Genomic DNA, 17,489 nt, shown 5'->3' on the forward strand with positions numbered 1-17,489 from the left:
ATTCCGAGGTGAGATCGCGGCTTTACTGACACCCGATTCGGGCGCAGGTCCGGCGCGCGCCCGAATTGGGTGGCCTGATTTGCATGCTTTTAAATCGACTTAATGAACCGTGCGCCCAACCCTACCGCCAAATCCCACTTTACCGTTTTCTGGCCCGTTCCGCATCCGCGCTGTTACCGACCTGCAAAAGAAAAGTCTGAAGTCGTCGCTGCAGCTTCCGACGAGCGGGGTCAGAGCCTGCAACAGCTCTCTGACCCAGGTCATCGGGGGGGGGGGGGGGGGGGAAGAGGGGGGGCAGGACCCACGGTGGGGAGGGAGGAGGGCAGGGGGATTCCACCGCGGGTGATGGGATGCTGAGTATCGGTGGGGAGGGAGGAGGCAGGGGATCCACCGCCACTCTGCAGGCGATCCCTCTTCCCCACCGGAGGAACGAATCCCTCCTGCCGGAGTGGACGTGCGGCCATGCCGTCCCACAAAACCTTCAGGATGAAGCGATTCCTCGCTAAGAAGATGAAGCAGAACCGGCCGATTCCACAGTGGATCCACATGAAAACCGGCTACAAGATCAGTACAAGTCCAAGAGGAGACACTGGAGAAGGACCAAGCTGGGCCTGTAAAGGGATACACCATCACTGGTACACTACCAGCCACAGATTACTCTTCCCTGCAGGGGCAAGAGAGCGGGAGAGATGGCTGTGGCTGGTAGTGTACCGCACGTCCACTCCGGGAGGAGGGATCGGCCGCAGACTGGCAGCGGACCCCCCCCCCCCCCTCCAACCGGAGGATGATCGAGTCCCGCCCCCCCTCCCCCCCCCTCCCTCACCCACCCTCCCCGACCAGAGGATGATCGTCAGAGAGTCGCTCTCTCCGCTTTCTGCTTTTTTTCTTTCGCGCCCGGGCGCACTCTGTGATGCGCGACAATTAAGCACGTGGAACAAGGCTTCGGTATTGAAGGCTTTTATTGTGTAACAATGGAACTACTAACACGAATACACCAGTTCAGACTGAAGGGGGTCCTGCCGGAGCAGAGGGTCTTATACCTCGCCACCGGAGGCGGGACCCCACTGGAATGTGCCATGATAACACTTATAACAGGTAAACACCCTAACCCAACAACATTGTACAACCCCCACAGTAACAACACCCTAGCCCAACAGTAACATAATAACAACCCCCAGTGGTGAACCAACGATGGTTCACCACACTCTGTCAGATGTTTTTCGAACTGCGCATGTGCAGTTCAGAGCTCCAATCGGTTCGCCAGCGCTAAGCCCTGTCCACAGCGCGGATCGGGCCGAGCCGGCAACACGCGTATGGGCGCGCTGGAAAGAGGATTCCAGGTGCGGATCTATTTGACACCCAGATCCGGCACTTAGACTCAAAATGGTAAAATCAGGCCTTCAGTGTTGTGTAGAATGCCTGTTGACATCTAATAATGCATCAGCAAATATTATGTCAACCAGAACTTAGCTGGTAGCATACACCCACCTCTGAGAGCGACACAGTGGTACAGTGGTTAGCACTGCTGCCTCACAGCGCCAGGGACCCGAATTCAATTTCCGGCTTGGGTCACTCTCTGTACGGAGTTTGCACATTCTCCCCACATCTGTGTGGGTTTCCTCTGGGTGCCCCGGTTTTCTCCCACAGTCCGAAAGACGTGCTGGTTAGATGCATTGGCCATGCTAAATTCTCCCTCAGTGTACCCGAACAGGCACCGGAGTGTGGCAACTAGGGGTATGAGCTATAAGGAGAAGCTGGACAAACTAGGGTTGTTTTCTCTGGAGAGGCGGAGGCTGAGGGGAGACTTGATGGAAGTCTATAAAATTATAAGAGGCATAGGTAGGGTTGGCAGTCAGAATATTTTTTCCCAGAATTGAAATGTCCAATACTAGGGGGCATGCACTAAAGATGAGAGGGGGGAAAGTTCAAAGGAGATGTGAGGGGCAAGTTTTTTACACAGAGAGTGGTCAGTGTCTGGAACGCGCTGCCAGGGATGGTGGTGATGGCAGATATGATTGGGGCATTTAGAGGCTTTTAGATAAGCACATGAATATGCAAGAAATAGAGGGATATGGACCAAGGGCAGGGTAGAGGGGATTAGTTTAACTTGGCATCATGTTCGGCACAACAGCAGAAGGGTCTTCTGGTCCTGCCACTGTCAACTTGACTTCCCATTGAATCCACCCCACGCTGCTGGGAAACCCGCAACGGGGGTGTGACATTGACAAGAACAGAAGATCCTGCCGATGTGATCAGCCAGAAAGTTTCGGCCATTGTCACAGGCTATGAATGATCTTTCCCCCGCCAGCAACCTTGGCTCCTAACGGAAGGGTGCACAGGTCTGAAATAAATTAAGATGAAAATAAAAAAGGACCCCTCCCCTTCCCACGAACATGGAACAGCCCACACCCCCCAACATGGACATGGAACCCCCTGCCCGGGAACCGCCCTGCACCCACTCCCACTCATGAATAGGCATCCCCCACTGGGAACCCGCCCCCCCCAACCCTGAACCTCCCCAAAAGAAGCCCACTCTGCAACGCCCCCCTCCCCCTTCCCCTCCCCAGCACTGCCCCCCTACCCACCTGCCCGGCAGTGCCCGGACAGGTCGCTGTATGCCAGGACCTGTCATAAACCCTGCTGATATGATGTTGTGCCATGTGCCGACTGAGGACGGAGGCTGGGAGGGCAGCATTCCTCAGGTGGAAGGATAAGGCAGCAAGGATGACCGCCAATGATATTTAGATGCATGGTAATGGGGTTCCCAACCTTTCATGGCACGAACCCCATCACGCCGCTGGTGATGGGGGATGGTGACTGAGACATCAGTCGGTTTGACTTGTGAACTGTTTAGGTCAGAACAGATTTTAAAATTTTTTTTGATTCCAATTCAATCAAATCAAGTCCAATTCAGAGTCTCAACAAGTTGAGACATTCCCGAGCCAAGCTGACAAGACAGGGCTCTCACCTCCTGTCTTGGGCTTGATCTACATGATCCAAGCTGATTGGAGTAGGCATTGCACCTCCTCCAAGGTTTGATCTCATTTGCATCTTAGCCAAAGGCTGCGATGCCGCTTTTAAAAATTACTTCAAATGAAGCTAAAATGTAACCTAATGACTTCAACCAAGTACAGCATGTCGATACTACACTTGATCTGAGCCAAAAGGCCGAGATAGACAGAGCATTCAAAGCGCTTAACGCGATGGAAGACACTCGGCATTGTAATATGTCTTTAAGGGATAACAGCATGACATCACTTTAAGGGAAATGTGTCGCGTGATCCCGCTTCAGCTTCAAGTCAGTAGCACACAACCCCGTAGCTCTGATGCCTTCAGGCTTTCTGTCCATGTGTATCCCTTCACATGTGCCTAGAATTTAAAAATGACCATGTTTGCACAATCCCTTGTGAGAAATTGGTGCCTTCATATCATAACACCAGTTAAATTCTAATAACATCTGTTTGCATTCTATTGCAAAAATAAAGAGCACACAATTTCATTTCGTGTAAAAATGCAAAGTCTCCATCATCGATGTGGAGTTTCTCCACATGCTGCAGTCTTACAGAAATTGTAACTTGATCTTCAAAACACTTTCTTCAAACCCAGCAAATATCAAGAGAGTTAATCAATAACATGATTATTGGGCGGCACGGTAGCACAGTGGTTAGCACTGCTGCTTCACAGCTCCAGGGACCCGGGTTCGATTCCCGGCTCGGGTCACTGTCTGTGTGGAGTTTGCACATTCTCCTCGTGTCTGCGTGGGTTTCCTCCGGGTGCTCCGGTTTCCTCCCACAGTCCAAAGATGTGCGGGTTAGGTTGATTGGCCATGCTAAAAAAAATTGCCCTTAGTGTCCTGGGATGCGTAGGTTAGAGGGATTAGTGGGTAAAATATGTAGAGATGTGGGGTAGGGCCTGGGTGGGATTGTGGTCGGTGCAGACTCGATGGGCCGAATGGCCTCTTTCTGTGCTGTAGGGTTTTTAAGATTCTAAGATGATGCATGTCTTCCTGAATGGCCAGATATTGGCAGCAAATAGGCATTCGCTGGGATTGTATCATCCTGCCAACCACGGAATCGGAGCAGGCAAGGGGCGACAACGGAAATGTCCGTTGAACTCAGACAGGTAATTCCGGTCTCGCTCGAGTGAGGCCATAAAATCCCACCCATTGTTTCAGATCTGCTGAACAACTCATTCTGTATTTTGTCTGATCTGTCTACACATCTGCCATTCAGTAAGGAGAGGTCCAGTAAGTTTAATACCTTTTAAAGTGGCTGTTGCTCAGAATACATAATATCATTGAATCATAGAATCCCTACAGTGCAGGAAGAGGCCATTCGGCCCATCGAGCCTGCACCAACAACCATCCCACCCACGCTATCCCCCTAACTCCACATATTAACCCTGCTAGGCCCCCTGACACTGAGGGTCAATTTAGCATGGCCAATCAACCTAACCAGCACATTTTCGGACTGTAGGAGGAAACCGGAGCACCCGGAGGAAACCCACCGGGTAAATATAAACCATTTATGTTTCTCAGGCCAAATTGTTGACAACCTGCAAAGGTGCAGATAATAACTAGGGTGGAATTTTCCCATCCCGCCCGCCACGGGAATCGTAGCAGGCAGGATAGAAAATTCAGCGGACAATGCCAGTGACCTCAGTCCGGTTAAGGGGTGAGCGCGGCCAGAAAATCCCATCCTATGTGTCCCAACTGGCAATACAAAGTGAGTCAACAGGATAAGAAATGAGTACATCCAGAAACTCTAATGATTGCACTAAGGAATTAACATCTATGAATGATATACGAGGTACGTTTGCATTTAAATAGCACCTTCAATGGAAGCAAAAATGTCCCAAGGCGCTTCACAACAAAGAAAATTCGACTCAAAGCCAAGTATGGGATTGGTGACCAAATACTTGGTCAAAAAAGGTAGATTTCAAGGACCGCCTTAAAGGAAAGTGAGGTAAATAGGCAAGAGAGGCTTTCAGACATGTGGTGACTTGAGTCCACAAATAAGGTAATCATAGAACAAAGAACAAAGAAAATTACAGCACAGGAACAGGCCCTTTGGCCCTCCAAGCCTGCACCGACCATGCTGCCTGACTTAACTATCTTAGAAATCTTACAGCACATTCGGCCCATCGAGTCTGCACCGACCACAATCCCACCCAGGCCCTACCCCCATATCCCTACATGTTTACCCACTAATCCCTCTAACCTACGCATCCCAGGACGCTAAGGGCAATTTTAGCATGGCCAATCAACCTAACCTGCACATCTTTAGACTGTGGGAGGAAACCGGAGCACCTGGAGGAAACCCACGCAGACACGAAGAGAAGGGGCGGCACGGTAGCACAGTAGTTAGCACTGCTGCTTCACAGCTCCAGCGACCTGGGTTCGATTCCCGGCTTGGGTCACTGTCTGTGTGGAGTTTGCACATTCTCCTCGTGTCTGCGTGGGTTTCCTCCGGGTGCTCCGGTTTCCTCCCACAGTCCAAAGATGTATGGGTTAGGTTGATTGGCTGTGCTAAAATTGCTCCTTAGTGTCTTGAGATGCGTAGGTTAGAGGGATTAGCGGGTAAATATGTAGGGATATGGGGGTAGGGCCTGGGTGGGATTGTGGTCGGTGTAGACTCGATGGGCCGAATGGCCTCTTTCTACACTGTAGGGTTTCTATGATATGATTCTATGATTCTAATGCGCAAACTCCACACAGACAGTGACCCAAGCCGGGAATCGAACCCAGGTCCCTGGAACTGTGAAGCAGCAGTGCTAACCACTGTGCTACCGTGCCACCTAACTAAAACCCCTTATCCTTCCGGGGACCATATCCCTCTATTCCCATCCTATTCATGTACTTGTCAAGACTCTCTTAAAAGTCACTACCGTATCCACTTCCACTACCTCCCCCCCCAATGGGTTCCAGGCACCCACTACTCTCTGTGTAAAAAATCTGCCTCGTACATCTCCTTTAAACCTTGCCCCTCGCACCTTAAACCTGTGTCCCCTAGTAATTGACTCTTCCACCCTGGGAAAAAGCTTCTGACTACCCACTCTGTCCATGCCTCTCATAATCTTGTAGACTTCTATCAGGTCTCCCCTCAACCTCCGTCATTCCAGTGAGAACAAACCATGTTTCTCCAACCTCTCCTCATAGCTAATGTCCTCCATACCAGGCAACATCCTGGTAAATCTTTTCTGTCCCCTCTCCAAAGCCTCCACATCCTTCTGGTAGTGTGGCGACCAGAATTGAACACTATATTCCAAGTGCGGCCTAACTAAGGTTCTATAAAACTGCAACATGACTTGCCAATTTTTAAACTCAATACCCCGGCCGATGAAGGCAAGCATGCCAATATGCCTTCTTGACTACCTTCTCCACCTGTATTGCCACTTTCAGTGACCTGTGTACCTGTACACCCAGATCCCTTTGCCTATCAATACTCTTAAGGGTTCTGCCATTTACTGTATATTTCCTATCTGTATTAGACCTTCCAAAATGCATTACCTCACATTTGTCCGGATTAAACTCCATCTGCCATCTCTCCGCCCAAGTCTCCAACTGATTATATCCTGCTGTATCCTCTGATGGTCCTCATCGCTATTGCAAATCCACCAACCTTTGTGTCATCCGCAAGCTTACTAATCAATCCAGTTACATTTTCCTCCAAATCATTTATATATATATTACAAACAGCAAAGGTCCCAGCACTGATCCTTGAGGAACACCACTTGTCACAGCCCTCCATTCAGAAACGCACCCTTCCACTGCTACCCTCTGTCTTCTTTGACCGAGCCAGTTTTGTATCCACCTTGCCAGCTCACCTCTGATCCCATGTGACTTCACCTTCTGCACCAGTCTGCCATGAGGGACCTTGTCAAAGGTCTTACTGAAGTCCATGTAGACAACATCCACTGCCCTACCCTCATCAATAATCTTCGTCACTTCCTTGAAAAACTTGATCAAGTTCGTGAGATACGACCTCCCCTTCACAAAACCATGTTGCCTCTCACTAATACATCCACTTATTTCCAAGCAGGAATAAAGCCTGTCTCAAAGAATCCTCTCCAATAATTTTCCTACCACTGATGTAAGGCTCACCGGTCTGTAATTACCTGGATTATTCTTGCTACCCTATTCTTGCTACCCTTGCTATCATAGGAGCATAGAATCCCTACCATGCAGAAGGAGGCCATTCGGCCCCATTGGGCCTGCACTAACAAGAATCCCACCCAGGCCCAATCCCCGTAACCGCATGTATTTACCCTGCTAAACCCCCTGACACTGAGAGGCAATTTAGCAGGGCAAATCAAACTAATCCGCACATCTTTGAAGTGTGGATGGAAACCGGAGCACCCGGAGGAAACCCGCCCAGACACAGAGAGAACGCATTGTTAAAAGAAGAACCTTCTTGAGATAAGTAAATAATAAAGTTTAACAAAACATTAGTAAATGAAAAGAAATAGGAGCACAAGTCTAGACTTGCAGGACTGAAGCCCCACCCAAAGCCCACACGTACTCAGAAGGGAGAAAGGCTGAAAAGAACACTCTGTAACAGAGAGGAACTCCAGAGCTTAGAACCGCAACAGCTAAATGTACAGTCACCTTATTTGGGATGATTAAATGGCTGAGCAAAAGGCCAGAACTGGAGTGTTGTACGGCTGGAGGAGATTACAGGGGTAAGTATGGAGAGAGGCCCTGGAGTGATTTGAAAATACAGAAAACAAGTTAAAATTGTCAGACATGTACATTTGGAAGAAAAGGAGGCGAAGACAGACATTTAAAAATTCACAAGGAAATAAAAATCATAATGGTGTTTCAGACTTTATTGAAAGTATAGTCAGCTTCATTACTCCCCACTTGGAGTACTCCCCACTTGGAGTACTGCGCGCAGTTCTGGTCACCTCATTACAGGAAAGATGTTGAAGCCATTGAAAGGGTGCAGAGGAGATTTACAAGGATGTTGCCTGGATTGGGGGGCATGCCTTATGAGGATAGGTTGAGGGAGCTTGGTCTCTTCTCCCTGGAGAGACGAAGGATGAGAGGTGACCTGATAGAGGTTTACAAGATGTTGAGAGGTCTGGATAGGGTAGACTCTCAGAGGCTATTTCCAAGGGCTGAAATGGTTGCTACGAGAGGACACAGGTTTAAGGTGCTGGGGGGTAGGTACAGAGGAGATGTCAGGGGTAAGTTTTTCACTCAGAGGGTGGTGGGTGAGTGGAATCGGCTGACATCGGTGGTGGTGGAGGCAAACTCGTTGGGGTCTTTTAAGAGACTTCTGGATGAGTACATGGGATTTAATGGGATTGAGGGCTATAGATAGGCCTAGAGGTCGGGATATGATCAGCGCAACTTGTGGGCCGAAGGGCCTGTTTGTGCTGTGGCTTTCTATGTTCTATGTTCTATTACATTACTTGCCAAAAGGGAGCAAATGCAAATCATTAAGGTAACAAATGAATGTATTTACAGTCCCTCTAATTAACCATTAGAATTCCACCAATCATTCTCCAGTTAGATTGTGTTCCAATGTCTTGCCGTTAATTTAAAATGTGACTTGCTGCTTGATTTTGATTTGATTTGACTTATTATTGTCACAGGTATTAGTAAACTAGCATTACGTAGAAATATGAAAAATATACAACTATACAGACAAAGCATACTGTTCATAGAGAAGGAAGCAAGAGAGTGCAGAATGTAGTGTTACAGTTATAGCTAGGGTGTAGAGAAAGATCAACTTAATGCAGGGTAGGTCCATTCAAAAGTCTGAGGGCAGCAGGGAAGAAGCTGTTCTTGAGTTGGTTTGTACGTGACCTCAGACTTCTGTATCTTTTTCCCGAAGGAAGAAATTGGAAGAGAGAATGTCCGGGGTGCGTGGGGTCCTTAATTATGCTTTACCGAGGCAGCGGGAAGTGTAGACAGAGTCAATGAATGGGAGGCTGGTTTGCGTGATAGATTGGGCAACATTCCCGACCTTTGCTGTGATACAACCAGAAAGAATGCTCTCTATGTGCATCTGTAAAAGTTGGTGAGAGTTGGTGGAATTATCATATCAGTGGTGTGACTGAGCCAAACCACAATTAGGCCACCGGCAAATGAAAAATTAGCGTTTTTTTGAGTGGAAAAAACAATTGCATTTAGATTTCAAGAAAGCAAAGTTATGAGTGGCACGGTGGCACAGCGGTTAGCACTGCTGTCTCACAGCTCCAGGGAACCGGGTTCGATTCTGACCTCGGGTCACTGTCTGTGTGGAGTTTGCACATTCTCCCCATGTCTGCATGGATGTGTTGGACTACTAGAACATTTAAGAGGAAGCTATATGTACACGAGGGAGAGTAGGATAGAAGAAGCTACTGATATGATTAAGAAGAGTAGGATAGGAGAAGGTTCATGTGCCTCATTAATGTTTGCATGAACTATTTGGGACAAAGGATGTGTTTCCATGCTGTATATTTTTCATATTTCTACGTAATACTAGTGTACAGCTGACATATTGTTTAAAGTCACCCCACTCTGCTATTAAAACAAATGGATAATATCTTTCTACTAAAACAGTGGAGGTATAAATATCAGATATGCATATTAAGCCTTTTCATATTGGTCAGAGGTGATGTAACTTCAGGGAATATTTGTACTACGCTTTGTGGTAAAGATACTATTCTGAGTCAGGAAAGTGAACATTCACCTTTTTAAAGATATTGCGTGATTTTAGTTTTAATTTTGAAAACATTCAGGGACATTCTGATATTCTGCCTGTCCTGGGTGGCGTGGTGGCACAGTGGTTAGCACTGCTGCCTCACAGCACCAGGGACCCAGGTTGAATTCCGGCCTTGGGTGCCTGTCTGTGTGGAGTTTGCACGTTCTCCCCGTGCCTGCGTGGTTTTCCTCTGGGTGCTCCGGTTTCCTCCGACATGCCAAAGATGCGCAGGATAGATTGATCGGACATGCTAAATTGCCACTTAATGTCACAGGACGTGTAGGTTAGGGGGAATTAATGGGGTAAATGTGGGGATAGGGCTTGGGTAAGATGCTGAGTCAGTGCAGACTCAATGGGCCGAATGGCCTGCTTCTGCACTGTAGGGATTCTATGAACAATCCTTTCTATGAAAAGAGGGTGCAAAGTGAGACACACATGGATATAACAGCCAGTGAGAAATTCATTGCTGACTGTGTCTGGGTGAGAACATTGGTGATGCTGCAGGTTTTGGACACGGCCAACAAATGTGATTCACAAACACAACAGTACGTGGCGCATAGGGTGACTAAAAGACAGGATTAAACATTCAAGTTGTGACACAAGGAGTACAATGAAAACAAGGGTCGGACTCCACTTAAGTATTAAAAAAATGCCACAGTGGATTCCTCCCGTTTGCATCTGGAAAACAAAGAATTGTCAAGATTAAGCAAAGTCAGCAGCCCAACTGTGCAACTGTGACCTTGGCTATGGGCTGCCTGTCATCGCAATTACTGCTGTTGAAAATCACAAGAAAGGACAACGCTCTTTCCTGTCTCTAACTGCACAGCTGCCTGAACCACTGTACTCATCATAGTTGATGATAAGTTCCAATTAAGATGATCCAAATTATGGAAACACGGGCTGACAACTCTCCTTCCTTGCCTCACCACACAGGTACGCTGTTTACTTTGGCATCACTTTTTAAAATTAAGTTGTCCCCTTCTTTCGGAGGATTCAGGGTAGACCATTTAGGATGGGCCTGAGGAGACATTTCTCCACTCAAAGAGTGATGAGCCTGTGGAATTCATTACCACAGGATGCCAAAACATTGAATGCATTCAAGAAGTGGCTGGATATTGCACTTGGGGCAAAAGGGTTGAAGGTTATGGGGAGAAAGCAGGATTAGGCTATTGAGTTGGACGAGCAGCCATGATTGTGATGAATGGCGGAGCAGGCTCGAAGGGCCAAATGGCCTCCTCCTGCTCCTATCTTCTACGTTTTTATGTTTATTCCTCAATTTTTTCCTTGCTATACCTTTTATGATTCCTCCTCAACTAGGAGATGTGAACACAATTCATGGGCTTTTCCACGCAATCCACCACGTGTATGGTGGTGGCAGAAGCAGCCCGCCATCGGCCACCGGTGGGATCTTCTGGTTTTGTCGTCATCAGTGGGGTTTACTGTCGTAAACCCGCAGTGGGGGTGCACTGTTGGCGGGACTGGAAAATTTGGCTAGTGTGAACGGCTGGAAAACTCCGGAGCGTGTTTTTATCTTGTATAAATGCATGTGTACCCTGAAGACAGCCAGCAGTACCCCACTAACACCCCTCTCACCCTCTCCATTATCTCTGGGTTGATGTGAAGATGCTGGCATTGGACTGGGGTGGGCACAGTAAGAAGTCTCACAACACCCAGTTAAAGTCCAACAGGTTTAATTGAAATCACGAGCTTTCAGAGTGCTGCTCCTTCATCAGGTGAGTGGAGAGGTAGGTTTCATTCAACATTTACATGTCACATGTTTGTGAAGCCTACCTCTCCACTCGCCTGATGAAGGAGCAGTGCTCCGAAAGCTTGTGATTCCAAATAAACTTGTTGGACTTTAACCTGGTGTTGTGAGACTTCTTATCTGTGGATCGTCAGAGTGTTCAATTGATGTTTAGAATTGGGTGAACAGATTAAATGTTGGGAAAACTGAAGCCATTGGGTGGAATTCACCTCACGATGGGTTTGTTGGTGGGTGGGGGTGGTGAATCCAGTGGGAGCCAAAAAATCAGAAACACGCCGGTGTAAGAACAGTTTGAAATTCTCTTAATGGCGGGTTAATGGTGGGTCGCTTCTCCTGCTATCTGGTGGCATGAATGCCATTTGCATTAATATGCATATCATAAATGCTCATTAAAAAAATCTACTCGCCAAAATCTCATCAGGCCATCCAATCCCGCATCACGCCAGTGGAAATCACATCAGCATCAAGCCCATTTTTAAAAGTGACATGGAGCTCATTGTGCACGAGACTGCAAGGTGAGTACAACATAAATAGCCTATCTCTATAGCTCTGCACCGCTCCCTCACTACTGATTCAATCTGTCTCACTGGCAACTGTCTGAGGTGAATCAGAGCGTTCACACTCACAACGTCCCATCTGACATCAAGATCATCTTCACGCCACATATCTATCACCAAGACTGACTATTTCCATCTCCAACACATTGTCAGCCTGTGCCCCTGCCTCAACTCTGCTGCTGCTGAAACCTTTGACCATACCTTTGTTAGCTACAGACATGACTATTCTCGAACATAGAACCATAGAAACCATGGAAACCCTACAGTGCAGAAGGAGGCCATTCGGCCCATCGAGTCTGCACCGACCACAATCCCACCCAGGCCCTACCCCCACATATTTACCCACTGATCCCTCTAACCTACGCATCTCAGGACTCTAAGGGGCAATTTTTAACCTGGCCAATCAACCTAACCCGCACATCTTTGGACTGTGGGAGGAAACCGGAGCACCCGGAGGAAACCCACGCAGACACGAGGAGAATGTGCAAACTCCACACAGACAGTGACCCAAGCCGGGAATCGAACCCGGGACCCTGGAGCTGTGAAGCAGCAGTGCTAACCACTGTGCTACCGTGCCGCCCCAACCTTGGACAACCTCCAATATTCTACCCTTTGCAAACTTGAGCACAGCCAGACATTTTCTGCCCATGTCATAGCTTGTATCAAATGCCGTTCACACCCTTGCACTCAATGATGTACACTGTCTCCCGATTAAACAGCATCTTGATCCTAATTCTCTCCATGGCTTCACTCCTCCCTAGCTCTGTAATCTCCTCGAGCCCCATAACCCTTCAATCTATTTGCACTCCTCTAATTCTGGCCTTTTGCACATCCCCAATTATAATTACTTCACCATTGGGAACAATGTCTCCAGCTCTGGAATATCTTCCTTCTTCCCTTTGACCCCCTACCTCTCTTTCCTTCTTTACGACACTCCTTACAACATACCTCTTTGATCAAGCTTTTAGTCATCTCACCTAATATATCTCCTTATGTGTCTGCTGTCATACTTTGTTTTATAATGACCCTGTGAAGTGCCTTGTGTCGTTTTATGAAGGAGAACGATGTAAATAGAAATTGTGATTGAGATCCTATCCAAGGGGTTCCTGTCCCCTTGGGGAGGTGAGGGGGGCAGGGTGGGGGGTGAGAGAGAGAGGGGGGAGTAGCTGGGGGAGTAGGTGGGGGAGGGGATGCCATAAAATATGCAATGGGGATCTTGTCCAAAGAATCAGGCCAAAGTAGATCTGGCAACATCTGTGGTGAGAGAAACAGAGTTAACGTTATGGGTCCTATTACACGTTTTTATTTGTTCACGCGATGAGGGCATCGCTGGCTGGGCCAGCATTTATTGCCCATTCCTAACTGCCCTCCATTTCAGAGAGCATTTAAGAATCAACCACGTTGCTGTGGGTCTGGAGTCACATGTGGGCCAGACAGGGTAAGGAGGGCAGATTTCCTTCCCTAAAGGATATTAGTGAACCAGATGAGTTTTTACAATAATCGAAATGGTTTCATGGTCATCATTAGACTCTTAATTCCAGATTTTTATTGAATTCAAATTTCACCATCTGCCCTGGGTCTCTGGATTACTAGTCCAGTGATAATACCAATAGGCCATTGCCTCCCTTGAAACATGGGAGAAAATCATAGAATCCCTACAGTACAGAAGGAGGCCATTCAGCCCATCGAGTCTGTACCAACCACAATCCCACCCAGGTCCTATTCCCATAACCCCACATATTTACCCCCTGACACTATCGTCAATTTAGCATGGCCAATCAACCTAACCCACACGTCTTTGGAGTGTGGGAGGAAACCGGAGCACCCGGAGGAAACCCACGCAGACACAGGGAGAAGCTACAAACTCCACACAGGCAGTGACCTGAGGCCGGAATTGAACCTGAGTCCCTGGCGCTGCGAGGCAGCAGTGCTAACCATTGTGTCACCGTGCCACCCGCCATTCACGCTGGTGGGATTCTCTGGTCCCACTGCAGTGAATGGCTGAGCGCCAAATTCTCCGTCCTTGCTTGAAGCGGCAGTGGGGCGTGAATGGCCAGAAAGTTTCAGCCATTAACTCTGTTTCTTTCTCCACAGATGCTGCCAGATCTGCTGAGTTTTTCCAGCATTTTCTGTTTTTATTCAGATTTCCACTATCTGCAGTGTTTTGCTTTCATTTAAGTGAGCCAATTGCTTGGAATGCTTTCCAGCTTCACATAGCTCCCATTAGTTTGCTTGTAATTAAAATCATGAGGAATTTTCCTTTTCTTTTGATATTTTAATTATTTTCATGACTCAAGAATGAAAAAAGAGGTTGAATGTTCCTCATGCATTCCTGGAGAAAAACACCTGGAAAACTGCCCTGGGTAATGAAAATATGCTGTTTACATCTTAATCAAGGAATTATTTTTAATAAAGTTCCTCACAATACCAAAAGCTGCCAGAATCTTTGATTTGGGTTCTAATTTTCTGAGATTTTGAAAAATAGCAACAGACATCAAAGATGTATTATGCACAAGAAAAGCTGTAATTATAATGTCAAAATGCTGCTCTCTATCCAATGAAAGTATGGAACACGATTGAACAAGAACACAGCCAATTTTGAAAATCCTCTGAAAAAACTGAAAATATCAGCATACGCAACACATTGTCAGCATCTCAAACACAAAACAACAGATCAATGTTTCAGCTTGGTATGGCTCCTGCTCTGATCAAGACCGCAAGAACTACAAAGGGTTGTGAACGTAGCAATGGATGGCAGGCAAACCAGCCTCCCATCCATTGACTCCATCTACACTTTCCACTGCCTCGGAAAAGCAGCCAGCATAATCAAGGACCCCACACATCCCGGACATTCACTCTTCCACCTTCTTCCATTGGGGAAAAGATACAAAAGTCTAAGGTCACACACCAACCAACTCAAGAACAACTTCTTCCATGCTGCCATCTGACTTTTGAATGGACTTACCATATATTAAGTTGATCTTTCTCTACATCCTAGCTATGACTGTAACACTACATTCTGCACCCTCTCCTTTTCTTCGCCCCTATGTATCCTATGAACGGTTTGTTTTGACTGTATAGTGCGCAAGAAACAATACTTTTCACTGTATCCCAATACGTGTGACAATAATAAATCAAGTCAAATCAGAAAAATTGAGGGTTCTTGAGACTTTAGCCCATTGGAAGAGGGGCAAAAGCAATTCTTGAATGTTGGAGGACGGCTTACGCTCTTTTTCCCCATCGCTATGGTTGCTGGAGCTGCAGATCAGTGTCCTACAGCAGACATGATGCCCTGTTAGCCTAGTTCACACAGCACTGGAGAGTGTGAGCATCCTCTGTACACTGCCCAATATCAACTGGTGGGTGGCACAGTGGTTAGCACTGCTGCTTCACAGTGCCAGGGACACAGGTTCGATTCCCGGCTTGCGTCACTGTCTGTCGGATTCTCCACGTTCTCCCCGTGCTTTGGTTTCCTCCAAGTGCTTTGGTTTCCTCCCACAGTCCGAAAGACCTGCTGGTTAGATGCATTGGCCATGCTAAATTCTCCTGCAGTGTAGCCGAACAGGCACCGGAGTGTAACAACTAGGGGATTTTCATAGTAACTTCATTGCAGTGTTAATGTAAGCCTACTTGTGACACTAACAAATAAAAGTAAAAAAGCAAATCTGAAAAGGAACCCAGTTGGTTGGTTTTACTGTAGTGTGGGTACGGGTGAAGTGTTTCTGTGGGAGCCATGAGACCAGCCCGGGCTGCTTCTCCCATCCCAGCAGTCCCAATCCCTTCCCCACCTAAGCATAACTCTGACCACTTGGTTTCCAACCAAAATCCAACGACCCTGACAATTAATCTTCCATTCAAAGCCAAGACTTCTCTCTTTTTAGATAGTGATCGGTGACCTCTGTGGTTCCTGTATTTTCTGTTCAAAATAAGAAACTGGCTCTTTCAACAATCAAACTCTTCAAACTTTCTGGTAATCTCAATCAATCTTTTTATTCAAAACAATTCATCCAATACAAATCAAATTGCATCATAATTCCACAATAAAGAATTGCAATTTCATAATACATTATAAACCGACAAACCAATATAACTCAATGGAGATTATCTGCAACCATCCGTAGCTCACCCCTGGAGGTCGAGACTTATCGGGTCAATTCCCTTGGGGCTATGCCTGCTGGGGCCAAGCCCTCGGGGTCACAAACAATCCATCAAAACATCACAGTCAAAACACATTGTAGATTATCTGCTACTATTATTATCTCTACTACTCTCAGCCTGTGCCTAGCTGAGGAGGCAAGCATAGAGGTACTCCCATTGGCCCTTAGTATTTCCAGCCAAGAAAAGAAAAGATTTCTGAGCTTTATAAGTAAGTAAAGAAGCAAGACCATTCTGGGGAACCTTTATCAGACCATAAGACCATAAGATATAGGAGCAGAATTAGGCCACTCGGCCCATTGAGTGCTCTGCCATTCAATCATGGCTGATATTTGTCTCATCCCCATTCTCCCGCCTTTTTTCCACAACTCCTGATCCCCTTATTAATCAGGAACCTACCTATCTCTGTCTTAAAGACATTCAATGACCCGGCCTCCACAACCTTCTGCGGCAAAGAGTTCCACAGATTCACCACTCTCTGGCTGAAGAACTTCCTCCTCATCTCTGTTTTAAAGGATCGTCCCTTTAGCCTGAGGTTGTGTCCTCTGGTTCTAGTTTTTCCTACTAGTGGAAGCATCCTCTCCATGTCCAATCGATCTAGGCCTCGCAGTATCTTGTAAGTTTTAATAAGGTCTCCCCTCATCCTTCTAAACGCCAACAAGTACAGACTCAGAGTCTTCAACCATTCCTCATACGACAAGCTCTTCATTCCAGGAATCATTTTTGTGAACCTCCTCTGGACCCTTTCCAAAGCCAGCGCATCTTTCCTTAAATATGGGGTCCAAAACTGCTCACAATACTCCAAATGGGGTCATACTCCAAATGGTACTTCTGAGGCCTTATACAGCCTCAGAAGTACATCCCTGCTCTTGTATTCTAGTCCAGGAGAGATGGTGGCATATTGGCATTATCATAGAATCCATAAGGTGCAGAAGGAGACCATACGGCCCATTGAGTGTGCACTGACCACAATCCCACCCAGGCCCTATTCCCATAACCCTGCATATTTACCCTTCTAAACCCCTGATAGTAGGGTACATTTAGCATGGCCAATCAACCTAACCCGCACATCTTTGGAGCCTGGGAGGAAACCAGAGCACCTGGCGGAAACCCACGCAATCACGGGGAGAATGTGCAAACTCCACACAGACAGTGACCCGACATGAGTGCTAACATTGCATTTGCCTTCCTCACTGCCGACTGAACCTTAAGAGAACCTTGAACAATGACTCCCAAGTCCCTTAAAACACTGGCTTGGCCTCAATTGTAGCCTAATGTGCACTCCTGCGTCCCACTCATTAGGGATGCTGTTAAGGT

The sequence above is a fragment of the Mustelus asterias genome, chromosome 27, assembly GCF_964213995.1.
Source record: "Mustelus asterias chromosome 27, sMusAst1.hap1.1, whole genome shotgun sequence".
NCBI lineage: Eukaryota > Metazoa > Chordata > Chondrichthyes > Carcharhiniformes > Triakidae > Mustelus > Mustelus asterias.